This window comes from Lissotriton vulgaris, chromosome 1_1 (assembly GCF_964263255.1).
Source record: "Lissotriton vulgaris chromosome 1_1, aLisVul1.2, whole genome shotgun sequence".
Lineage (NCBI taxonomy): Eukaryota > Metazoa > Chordata > Amphibia > Caudata > Salamandridae > Lissotriton > Lissotriton vulgaris.
In genome coordinates this window covers 368,982,150-368,995,812 of record NC_141685.1, presented here as the reverse complement: position 1 = coordinate 368,995,812, position 13,663 = coordinate 368,982,150, and positions in this window count along the sequence as shown.

The window sequence follows — 13,663 nt, the reverse complement described above, 5'->3', positions numbered from 1 at the left end:
AAAAAACATTATGTCTTCTATGCATCTTGCAGCGTGATCAAGGGCATAATTTGCCAGAAACGCGTAGCTGCTCTCTGTGCGTCGAATAAAAACTTGCTGATGCTAAATTATCGTGGTCCGTCTCCCTTCTGTTTGCTGGCGTGCGAGGTTGAGACGCCGAGAGATTCGTGGAGGAGTCACGTGGTATAGTGATGTCACTGACCATGTCATGAGTGATGTTATATGTGACGTCATCAGCAGTGCATTGCAGGCGCGCAAGTTATAGTGAGTCCAACTAACTATAACATGGAATTTCAATGGTTTTATGTCAGTAAAATTTCCAGCTAACTATAACTGGTGTGAAACCTATGGTTTTTTCAGTGAATTTAATAGGTTTTTTAAATGCTAAATCCTAACTAGAACTGGTGTGAAACCTATGGTTTTTTCAGTGAATTTCATAGGTTTTTAAAATGCTAATTCCTAACTATAACTGGTGTGAAACCTATGGTTTTTTCAGTGAATTTCAAAGGTTTTTTAATAGCAAATTTCTATAGCTATGAAATGTAATATTTTTTAAAATAATGAATCCTATATTGTATATTTAAGGAATACTATTTTTTTATGTATATATTCATATTTATTTTTTTGCCCTGGAGCGCTCCCCGGTGCGCGTACCGGGCGCGCCCCCGCGAAAAATTAAATTAAATTTTTTTGGAATATATGACCTCCTAAACTCCCCTCAGAAAACCTAGAGGGTCAGGGTGTGTCTACCGTGCCCCCTTTTACCCATTCCAAACGTTCTTTGTCCTCCATCTTTTGTCTCAATTCTACCGAAACACAAAATGGCGGACTCCCGTAGCGCTCCCGGTGCGCGTACCGGAGCGCGCACCGGTAAGCGCTCCCTGAAAAAATGTGGGAAGTTAATTTACATAAAAACCACTGGAGACACTTTCACCAAATATAGAATAGGCCCTACTACATAGCAGTCCCTACCATTTTCCCAAATTTGGTGGTATTCCATTGAGCCATTTAGGCTGTAGCCCTGTCTAAATATCCTTAGGTAAATTATATGACAAAAACACATATGAAAGTATTGGAATTTACAACCAATTAAAATGTTACTTACATTTTGTACTTTTATGTACTGACATTTGATTGGTTAAGTACATGAATATATATGAAAAATGAGAGGGAAACACAGCCATTTTGACTAATACTACCTGAGTTACATTTTGAAAGAATTTTGACAGAAAACTTCAACTACTTTGAAAAAGGTAAGTTGTTAATTTGGAAGGGGAACTATGTTGTGCACTTTAAGTTAATTTGGGAAAACATTTTCTGATAGTTATATACTGTCTCTCTATAAGAGTTAGAGATTGAGATAGACTTCTCTGTTATAATTATGGATTGAGCTAGGCTTCTCTGGTATAATTATGAATTTACTTAGGCTTCATCACATGCACTTTTTAATAGTTCTACTTCCTGCCTGAAACCATACACTGCCAAAAAAATTACTTCACTGTTAAAAACTCAGAAGTACCTGTCTGAACTTAAACCCAACAGTACCCTAACTCTACTAATATAGTTATTTTTTATGCAATTTTCAGAAGGAAAATGGAAAGAGAAAAACAATCAACTGTTATTTCTTTCGAAGTAAAGGTGGAAAATCCAGAAGAACAAAAAGATGAATTTGATTTCATAGATGAATCTTTGGACCAACAGTTAATAGAATGTTTGGAACAAATAGAATCATGTACTAATAATTATGAGGAAATTCCGGACAATATTATGTTAGAAGTTTTATTAAATTTGGAAAAAGAATCAGAAGAATACATTTATATTTAATAATTTTAAATTGTTTGAGACATTATTCATTTTTATATGTAATTCATGAAGTAGTACCAAAATGATTATATTATAAAGTGAGACTTATAGTATACTGTGCAACTTTTTTGTGTTACATAGTAAGTTTACTCATAGTTACTACCTTTCTCCCACTATATTATCTCCAATGTGTATTTTACATCTCTTTTTCATCATAAGGGAGCAGGATAGACTACCCATGATCCCCTAGGACTTCTCAGGGAGTGCTTAAAGGAACTGTTTCTGCTTTCCTGACAGACTATGGTATGGATTCCATATACCACAATAACTTCTATAACAACATGCAAGATATCTACAGAGGAGACGGTGTACATTAAATTTAAGTCTCTGCATCGGTACCTACATGTAGGTACTTAAATAAAAAATAAAAAAAACAAAATGAATTTTTTTTTAAAACAGCTACTTTTAAAAAAAACTGTCATTCTTTTTTCCCCATGGTACGCTCCCCGGTACGCTCCCCGGTGCGCGTACCGGGTCCTCCCCCGCGGGGCTCTTTTATGGCCCCCACATCAAACCTAGGGGGTCAGGGGGGTCTACCCTGCCCCCTTTTGGTCATTTCCCCCATTGTTTTTGACACCTCTTGAGTCTCGATCCTACCGAGACACAGGATGGCGGCCGCTCCGGACTGTTTGGAATGTTCACAGACACCCGAGAGCCAATCAGCTTTTCGCGCGCAAGTCGCGTAGCGCGCCCGGAGCGCTCCCCGGTGCGCGTACCGGAGCGCGGCCATAGATATATATATTTTTTTGAACCTAAATTACTCAAAATCCACTGGAGCACATATCTTGAGACATAGCAAAGGCACATCGGGCTACCAGTCCCTACAATTTTGCCAAGTTTGGTGGAAATCCATTCAGCCGTTTGGGCTAAAAGTGAGGTCGACCGCCCTATGGAAATTAACATGAGGAAAACACGTTTTGGGACCCCCCTTTCATCTCAGCCCCGCTTGACAAATCCCCCCCAAACTTTCAGGGAAGGACCGGGGTGCCACGAGGCTAATTTTAGGAAATTTTCAGGCAGATTCCTCAACCGGCGTCAAAGTTATTCAAAATATAATGTTGAGGTTTTGTATTGAAAATAATCCTAACTATAACTGGTAATATATATAATTATATATGTATATATATATATATATATATATATATATACATATATATATACATACATATATACATACATATATATATATATATATTCACTGAAAAAACCAGAGGTTATAGACCATATATAGTTAGGAATTAGCATTTACAAAACCTTGAAAATTCACTGAAAAAACCATAGGTTATAGACCATATATAGTTAGGGATTAGCATTTACAAAACCTTATTTTACTCGCATAAAACCATTGAAATTCGCATATATAGTTAGTTGCGCTAACTATATATCGCGCACCCGCAATCCACTGCTGATGATGTCACATATTACATCATTCATGACATGGTCAGTGACATCACTGATGACATCACTGATGACATCATCCAGTGGCTGTCTGTTTCTGTAAAGTTAAAATATATCTTACATATTGAAGAATGAGTGGATGTATAAGTGTCTGGATGAAGGATTTAGTAGGTGCATGACTGAGTGTATGAGTGAGTGATTAAATGTGTCTCACTGAGTGCATGGGTTAGTGACTAAACTGTCTTAATGTGTGCATCATTATGTCTGTTGTTCTGTAAACTGCTGCATGTGTTGATCAGGAGCTATATGAGTAACTATATGGGTTATTGGTTGGTTGCCCAAGTATTTGTATGGGAGACTGAGTGTGTGTGTGGGTGGCTGGGAGGTGTATGACTCTGTGCATAGATGTGTGAGCAGTTGATTCACTAGATGTATGGGTTCAAATCAAAAGTGCATGTGGAAACAGCTGCATGGGTGGTTGACTGTGTGCATGAGTGTATTGGTGAGTGAATGGATATCTCAGTGCTACATGTCAAAGTAAGTACATATGTAAAACACAGTACATGTGAGAGTTGACATATATAAATAACTGTGCATAAGAGCCAGTGAATGTGTGAGTGGCTGTATGGATCATTGTGAACTTGTATCAGGGATTGTATAAGGGAGTAAATATGTGTTAGTAAATGTTTGAATAAGTAAGATGTGTATAACTGTATAGTTGAGGAAATGGAGGTGTGATTGATTCTTTGCATGACTGACTAGGTGTGTGAGTAACTCCATGGATGAGTGACAGTCTGTGAGTGTCTGTTTACACTGAGTGTATCTAAGGTTATATCAGAGTCTAAAGAGGTTCATCGTATAATCACATGAATGATGTCATCAGTGATGTGATCAGTAATGTCAAATGAGATGTCATCAGTGATGTCATTTAAGATGTCATCATTGATGTCATCAGTGATGTCATTTGAGATGTCATCAGTGATGTCATTTGAGATGTCATCAGTGATGTCATCAGTGATGTCACTGACCATGTCATGAATGATGTAATATGTGTCATCATCAGCAGTGGATTGCGGGTGCGCGATATATAGTTAGCGCAACTAACTATATATGCGAATTTCAATGGTTTTATGCGAGTAAAATAAGGTTTTGTAAATGCTAATCCCTAACTATATATGGTCTATAACCTATGGTTTTTTCAGTGAATTTTCAAGGTTTTGTAAATGCTAATTCCTAACTATATATGGTCTATAACCTATGGTTTTTTCAGTGAATATATATATATATATATATACATATTTTTTCCACCTCTTGTCTCTCGATCCCACAGAGAGACAAGATGGCGGCCGCTCCGGACTGTTTACAATGTTAACAGCCAATCAGCTTCTCCTCAGACTCCCGTTACACTGCCGGTTAGCTTCCCGGTTAGCTGCCCGGTTAGCTGCCCGGTTTGCGTACCAAGACGCGTCTCTACGGCGAAAAAATCGGATTTTTTTTTTTGGGCCCGCGTGGCTTTATAATATCCCCCTCATCAATCCTAGGGGGTCAGAAGGGGTCTACCTTGCCCTCTTTCCTTCATTTCCCCCTTTGTTTTGGCCTCCTCTTGTCTCTCGATCCTACCGAGAGACAAGATGGCGGCCGCTCCGGACTGTTTACAATGTTGACAGCCAATCAGCTACTCCTCAGACTCCCGTTACACTGCCGGTTAGCTTCCCGGTTAGCTGCCCGGTTCGCGTACCAAGACGCGTCTCTACGGCGAAAAAATCGGAATTTTTTTTTTTTTGGGCCCCGCATGGCTCTATAATATCCCCCTCATCAATCCTAGGGGGTCAGAAGGGGTGTACCTTGCCCCCTTTCCTTCATTTCCCCCTTTGTTTTGTCCTCCTCTTGTCTCTCGATCCTACCGAGAGACAAGATGGCGGCCGCTCGGACTGTTTAGAATGTTGACAGACACCGGAGAGCCAATCAGCTTCGCATCGCAAAGTTCAGTTACGCGAAAAGTATGCGAACCGGACCGCTGCCTGGAGCGCTGTTACAGATATATATCTTTTTTTAAACGTTAATTTCTCAAAATCCACTGAAGCACATATATTGAGACCTAACAAAGGCACATCGGGCTAACAGTCCCTACAATTTTGCCAAGTTTCGTGCAAATCCATTCAGCCGTTCGAGCTAAAAGCGAGGCCAACCGCCCTATGGAAAAATGAATGGGAAAAACGCGTTTTGGGACCCCCCGTTTTTTCTCTGCCCCCCCCTTGACAAAACCCCCCCCCCCAAATTTACAGGGGCTGCTCAGAAACAAAATGTGCCATTTTCCTGAAAATTTCAGCCAATTCCGTCCACAAATGCCAAAGTTATTAGACATAGAATTTTCAAAAGTTCCATAGAGAAAAAATCCTAACTATATATACCTACTGGCTATCGCCAGTAGGTAATATATATATATATATATATATATATATATATATATATATATATATATATATATTAAAGCAAACAAGCTCAGTGCTCCTGCCATGACCTTGCCACTTACGGCGGTGGTCCGTGGTGAGGGGGCGAGCCTCCAAACAGCACACAGACAAGGTCTGCTCTCCTATATTTAGCATTGATACGTACATGTCTTGCAATGCCTCATAACTATGAATTATTACGTTTCACATCACGCAATTTAAAAATGCCCACTGTGGCAATGATGTTTTTATTTTGGAAGCAGGTTTGCTCTCTCGTAGTTAGTATTGATACGTACATGCCTTGCAATGCCTCGTAACTTTATTGTTCAACGTGAACAATCAAACACGCAGGTCGTGAGAATGCAACTTCCGAACTTCCAGCGCGCGTGGACATTGTGGTAGAGTGTATTTAACTTATGGAATGCTGTTTAGTTTTGACACTCACTTTTGTTTTTTTCTGATAAATCTTTATCTTTCTCTGACAGAAACTACAAAATTATTTTTTATTTCTGTTACATTGTATGTAATGAAGTCTGTTTTCACTATCTGTGTTTATGTTAAGTTACGTGTTTATTTAAAGAAACCTGATCTCACTAACGGCACTCGTGATCAAGGGACAGGGTCCCGAAACGAGTCGAGTTGCCAAATTCTTGCCATATAAATCACTGCTTATAAAGTCAGTTCGGAGTCCCTGGTTGCTGTTGTTTTCCGTTGGATTATCACAGTGAGTTTTGTGATCTATACTACTATTATAAAGAGAGAACTGTGTCCTTTGAAGCGGGTAAACTCGAAAAGTACACCACCAATCACAACACCCAATACTGCGTTGGAAAGGGAGGTCCAGGAGATGGACATAGGCTATATATATGGACACCATATACATTAAAAAGGGGGGGCGCCCTCAGTGGTAAAGTAGTTCCTTGTGGGCGTTGGGCGTTAACATTTGAAAAGATGTGGGCGTTAACATTGTCAGAGGGGCAAGATGTGGGTGTTAACATTGTCCACGATGCGAGGATATGTGGCGTTAGATGTGGGCGTTAACATTGAGAGGGGCAAGATGTGGGCGTTAACATTGTCCACGATGCGAGGAGATGGTGCTAAACCAAACAGTATTACAGCATAATTGTGCATCGTTCAAAGCCGCAATATTCACTCACACACACATTCTTCCAACACCATTCACGCTCCATTCATTCTAACGCTCACAGTGCAGCGTATTTCAAAGGCGCAATATTCACTTGCACACACATCACTCTCACACACATTCACGCATTCGGGGAGGCTGATACATTCACCTGGGCGTTACAGTTGCATGAAGGGTGGTAGGCTGACATCATGTACGGGGCGCGGCTTGCAAGCAACATTCGAGCGCTCGGGGCCTCGCATACACAAAGGGGCGTGGCTTTCACAGCCGACCAATTACGCCACATAACTCTCCAAGCACATGCAGGGCTTGCGAGGAATATTTTCAAAATGTTTTCACCATTAGTCAAGCTCCCGCTTCGTCACAGGGGGATGACCTCAATCAAAAGAGGCGCGGCTTTCACACAGTAGATAACAACGCCTTTCACATTACACGGCATTTCAGGGCTTGAGCGAGTCAGCGTTCTTGCGTTCTGAAGCTGAAAACATTGTCACACGGAGATGAGATAAATTAAAAAAGGCAGGCTTTCGCACGTTTTAGGGCTTAAGTGAGTCAGCGTTCACCACTATAACAATCACAGTACTTGCGTTCAGAAGCTGCAGAAACAGCAAGGGATTCACTTGCCGCTATGTGTGTTACCACTGTAACCCTCCCAGTAATTGTGGCGCTAAGGATAAAAGTTGAGTTCAGTGCTTAAAAAACGTCCTAACAAACAAATAAACAGCACTTTAAAAGCTGGCACTATATCACAGTGTTCTGCACTGTAAACAAGATGAGCCACTTTCACAAGCAAGAATTTCACTCGGCAACATCACCAAGGACTAAATAAAATTTTGTGTTGTCACAAGCAACAACATTCTCACAGGGGGGGGCAAGGACAAACAAGGAAACACGATTACCACGAAATATTACTATGATTCTATATTTCTTCAGTAACAAGATTACACAATTTACTTTTCTGCCCCGGACAACGTTGGGACGGGCTGCTAGTTTTATATATATATATATATATATATATATATATATATATATATATATATATATATATATATATATATGCTAGTTTTATATATATATATATATATATATATATATATATATATATATATATATATATATATATATATATATATATATATATATATATATATATATATATATATATATATATATATATATATATTTATATATATATATATTTATATATATATATATATATATATATATATATATATATATATATATCAACAAAGTAACTGAAAGCTTATTTCCGGGGGCACTCAACAGCTCGCCTGCTCTCCGGCATCCGTTTCTTTCACTTACCCCCTGTTCCAGATTAACTACACGCTGATGCGTTTCAAGGGGATTTCCTCTTTTTCCTGGGCTTTAGACAGTAATAAACAGCACAGACTCTCTTTCATGTTGTACTTCCTGCTTTTATTTAATTACCTGGCCCCCTAGTGGGCCGCACTTATAACGTGTCATTTTCACAAGGCATCTTGGAACTCATAGTCCAACACTCTATAAGTGGGCCTTTAAAGGGTCAATGGATCTCTCTCCACACCATTTAATAAATCTTGACCATCTGTAGGAGTAAACGGATTTGGTGGTGTGTCGCCAGGCCGATAAAATAACATCCATCACGTCAGGTGGGAGAGAGAAGGTACTCAGGTTGCCTGCTCAATCTCCAGGCATTAAGGTGCAAGCTCTAGAGGTGGGGGTGTAGAACCTGCCCCTGCGACTGTGAGAAGAGGTCTGCCCTGAGAGGGACATGGAGCAGAGGGTGAGATGAGAGGTGAAGTAGATCTGTGTACCACACCCTTCTTGGCCAATCCGGGGTGATCTATATAACTTGGGCCCGGTCTTGGTGAATCTTCCTCAGAACACGAGGAATCAAGGGTATGGGAGGAAACGCATAAAGGAGTTGTGAAATCAAACACAACTGAAACGCGTCCCCCCAACTCTCCCTGCCCGGAAACTGGAGACTGCAGAATGACGGGCAGTGCGCGTTCACGAGGGTGGCAAACAGATCCACCCGAGGATGTGAGGAACTGTTGTACATGAATTTAGGACCCTAGTGTAATTTTCCCAATTTATGCCCATATATAGGTATAAATAACCCTATCCTTTTATAGGCATAGAAATCATACCCATATTTAGACTTAGCCTATGCAGTCCAAATACGGCATGGTAACTTCCACTAGTTCCGAAAATCCACAACGATTTCTTGAAAAAACCCGCCTTCTGCAGTCAGGGACTTCCCCTTGCCTGAATATTGATTTATCCAAAAACTCATGGAGTTTTCAAAGAACTGAGTCTTTGATGACATTATTATGTCCAACCTTACGTCAAACTAGGCACCTTCAAGGTATAAATATGCCCACACTTGCCCAGGCAAACACACAGTGGTGTGGAGCAGTTCGACTATCTACCTACACAACAGAGCTCGCCAAAGCAAGTGCCGAAGGAAGGTGACCCTCCAGCAGACGCACTGAGAGAGACGCTGCCTTTCTCTTGCTGAGAAATCCAGCTCCAGTGTTTCCAACCTACCCTTGCAGGTTGTTGGGAAATCGAGTCCTGAGAGAGAGATACCGGACCTCCTTCATTCTAAACCAAGGTACGGAGCTGATTAGACCCTTAGAGAATTCTTGGATTAGAGACTTGGCAAAGAATACTGAAACTAAGCTACACCTCACTTACTTCTTCCCTTGTACTATACCTAGGTTATGGTACACCGGGGTAGGCGTATTTTAGAAGCACCAGTTGGGTACTTTCAGTCTTTATTTATTGATGTATGTATTGTATGTATTTTATGGCTTAGAAATCATATCATGCTTTTACAGTATTATTTCATAATACTCTTCGTACTGTACGCTTTGTACTTTGCAACCAGTATTACGATTGTAGCAGTTCATTTCTCCTTCATGAGACAGAAGACTGTTCAATAAATACTTTTTATTGAAAATGCCTGTCTCTCTATTTCTCTGCACCTCTGGTGAAACGAAGCATGCACGATTGACTGAGTAAAATAACTATCTATTGTTTCCGCGACTCTAGAGATACATTTCTTATTCCTGGGAAACAAAGTTGTCATGTTTATGCGGTTGTCAGAGACTAATCCCTTCTTCTTTATTCAAGAAAGTTTCAAGTGACCTCTGAGCTAGCTGGCACTCACAATTAAGTTTAGTATATTCAATAGAGACCTAGTAGACCTCAGTCCTACGTCAAATCTATAGGATATATTATTCTAATGCGCAGGGCCTATTGGGAATATATGAACTACACTACATGGTGCCCAATGTTTGGTAAGGCGATAATTTAATGCTAGATAAAAGAGAACCTCAGTCGTGCTTTTCACACATACCCCTTTGTCCCGTCAAATACTCCAAAAGACGTCTGGAGTGGGTAAAAAGGATATAATATCCACCATAACTGATTAGGATGAAAAATCATATGTATTAGTTTTTGGTTTGTTCAACGTTGAAGGATACAGTATTCCAAAATATTGTGCACCTAATCTTTGTTTCCTTGAAACTTGCTCTGCAAACTTTCGGTCAACAAAATGTCAGGGAGTAACGACGAAAGGGAAAGAGCTGAACGAGCAGCTCATACAGTTTTAGACGACACAAGTCTCCAACAAAATGACCCGGATGCTATACTCATCCCGGTAAATATAAGGAAAACAATTACTAAAGTAAACTATTAATTGTTATAGAGGCACATGAATATCGGCAGATAGAGGTATTCCATTCATGGATTATGTTTCCTGCAGCAAATCCAGTAACACACAAGTTCCACTACTACAAAGTAGAGGAACCTCCAGCGGAATACATTCCTTTTGAGGAATTTGAAATTCCACTAACTTACCAGGAGCATCAGCTCTGGTTTAAAGGCGCCCTACAACATCAAAATCACATTACCAGGCTCGGTCCACTAGGTAGACCAGGAGCAACATGGCCGGTACTAGCCAGCTATACACCACATCCTGACATTGAAAGAATGACAGGTCCAGAACTGTTAGCTCAGCTAAAACAGCTAATTAAAATACATAGACAGTTGGTTCAATATGTAATGCGGACTGTAACGGTCCAACCTGCTGTAAGAATTCCACAACACACCCCTCACCAGGGGAACACAAACAAAATTACACCACAGACTATACAATCAGTCATTGGTAAATTGCCTGCAAAAAGGGAACAAATTCCGTTCTGGTTAGCTCAAAAAATTACTCAAATAGAGGCAGTATTTCCTTATAGTACACCTCATGTGAAACACAGGATTCTGACGATCTGTTTACCAATGGGGATTGCACCACACGTATAGGACTGCGATACTTGGGGTACAGTCTTTGCTTCAATCTACACAAAAACACATGGTGTTCCGTCTATGGCTGTAATACCAGACGTTCTGAGACAGATTCAAAATGAATACGGTCCAGAACCGACCTTAAATCTTGGTATGAAATTACTGAACGATTTCAAACAGATCTCGGCTATACTATTAGCCAATATTAAAGGTGAAGCAGCATCTGTGGCAATCCCCCAAAAGCTAAAAGAAACAGATATTACTGAGCAACCATATGAACTTGCCAGAATTATTGAAAAATCCTATGAGGAACTAGGTACAGATAGTTTGGGTGGGAAACCAGTAAAACCCCAACTAACTGAAAAGCCTGAAAAAGTTTTTATTAAAAATAATCTCACTACTCCTAAAAAGAAGTGGGAAAACACCAAACATACACTTCCCAAAGAGAAGCGTTCTTAGTCCAGAGGAAGGTCCCCTCAACAGGAGCCCTCTGAAAAGAGGTTTAACCTCAGAAACAGGGATAATTTGAGAAAACCTGATAGATATCAAGATACTGATACACGTTCCTCGCGTACCTTTCAGACTTCCTCGCGGAAATCCGAAAGAAGAGGACGATCACAACAAAAAGAAGAACGAGTGAAGTCCGAAGACGAACAGCACGTTCCAAAAAATAAGAAAACTCAATTCACCAAGAAGAAGGTAGCAAGTCTAAAGATCAGACGTGCCGAGGATCTTGAGGACACAACTCAAGTACGGGGAGTGGGCCCAGACAATGCTAGACCACGCAGCAGAAGTCACCATAGCTCGCAAGATCTTGAAGGATCTTCTGGAAACAGTGAACTTGAATAATGCATTCAAGTTGAAACTGCCGACACCAGGGTTCGTGTACCACATAAGTTATATGAAGTAACACTCCGGATGGAGGGGATGTAACTAGGAAAATAAAAGCACTCTTTTGGGAGAAGCTATCTAAGGGTTATGACATTCTACTAGCTGAACAAGACTGGCCACCTGAAGTTGTCAGGGAGTGCCCACATGGCGAAGAGATAATTATGAAAGTAATTTGGGCTGGCACTGCCTAATGTTACTCAATTGTACTCCAAATAATGGTCTGTGGCGTGCTACGGAGGAATCGCTGTCTTGTCCAAGCAGCGTATATAATTCAAAGTCTATTACGAAGCTACCCCGTGGTGTGGTAGGACACCTCCGGGCACCGCACAAATGACTGCAATAGTCTAATTCACTTAACTGTTATTTAATGACTGTTAGTACATCAAAAGTTCATCACATGTTCAGCAATCCATTGGTTTCATGGCTTTTGCTATGACTCTCACAATAAATGATTCTCGAGTTACTGCATCCAATACAAGTTAATAGTAATTCTTATGTGTCCCAATGCATTTCGGGCTCTATTGTGGCCCTTCGTCAGGGGATACTCTACGAAAAGAAAAAGGAGGATAGCTATCAGCCGTAAGTATGAATTCGCCGATGTTCATAAAATGTGCCAGGAGTGACTGACCATAGGTGCTGATGTAATCTAAACGTGCGTCAACCCGGCTAGTGGTTACCAAGTGAGAACATGCTGGTGACTGGAAATATGAAATCAGTGTACTCTGTGTGATTTAATAGCGTGAAAGAACGGCAGAGTGAAAAAAACGTGTACTCTGTGTGATTAAATAAAGTGAAAGAGCTGCCGAGTGAAGAAAACGGGTGCACTGTGATCGAAAACAACGTGGTTGTGAAAGTGCTAGTGACGCGCGTGCCTAGAGTGAAATTAAAACCGTGAGCAGGCCAGATACATTTGTTTAGACCAAGTCGAAGACTCACATAAACTTGAAAGTTGCCACTGAAACCTGTAATACATTAAGTAACGCGCCTCCGGTTAGAGTCCGGTTTTACATATATAAACGGTCATGACTGAGGAGTCCTCAGGTGAGGTACTTACTCTAGAAATGATAATGCTGGGAGCTCGGTGTGCCGTGGTCCCTCCGTGTTGTCGGCATGTAACGTCTATGAGGGTGTTCGGATAAAATGTGTTGATCATAAACATAAACGATGGACTACGTCCCAAATGGCGAGCGCCATCTTGGAGTGGTGTATTGGGATTCCCATGCTGTATGAGTGTGGAAGAGTGGCTAACTAGTGTGTGTGAATGTCTCAAAATAAAAGGTGCAATCCGTGGTGCTGTTATTAGCCCTCAATTGGAACCAACTATGATTATCAAACAAAGCATGATTATCAAACAAAGTCATCAAATTAAAAATCAACAAAAACATAAACATGAACATTAGCATATAAACAAATATCAGCTGGTCATAATAACTCATAAGTAACAAAGGAATTCCATTCTATCATTCAACCCATGCGGTTGCATTGCATAGAGATAATTATGCCAGCCTTCTCTAATCACATTCCAATTCATAAAAAATTGCACCTATGCCAGAAAATGGGCTGTAGCCTAGGCTCCAGCATAATACAAAAACCACGAAGAAGGGATGAGGAC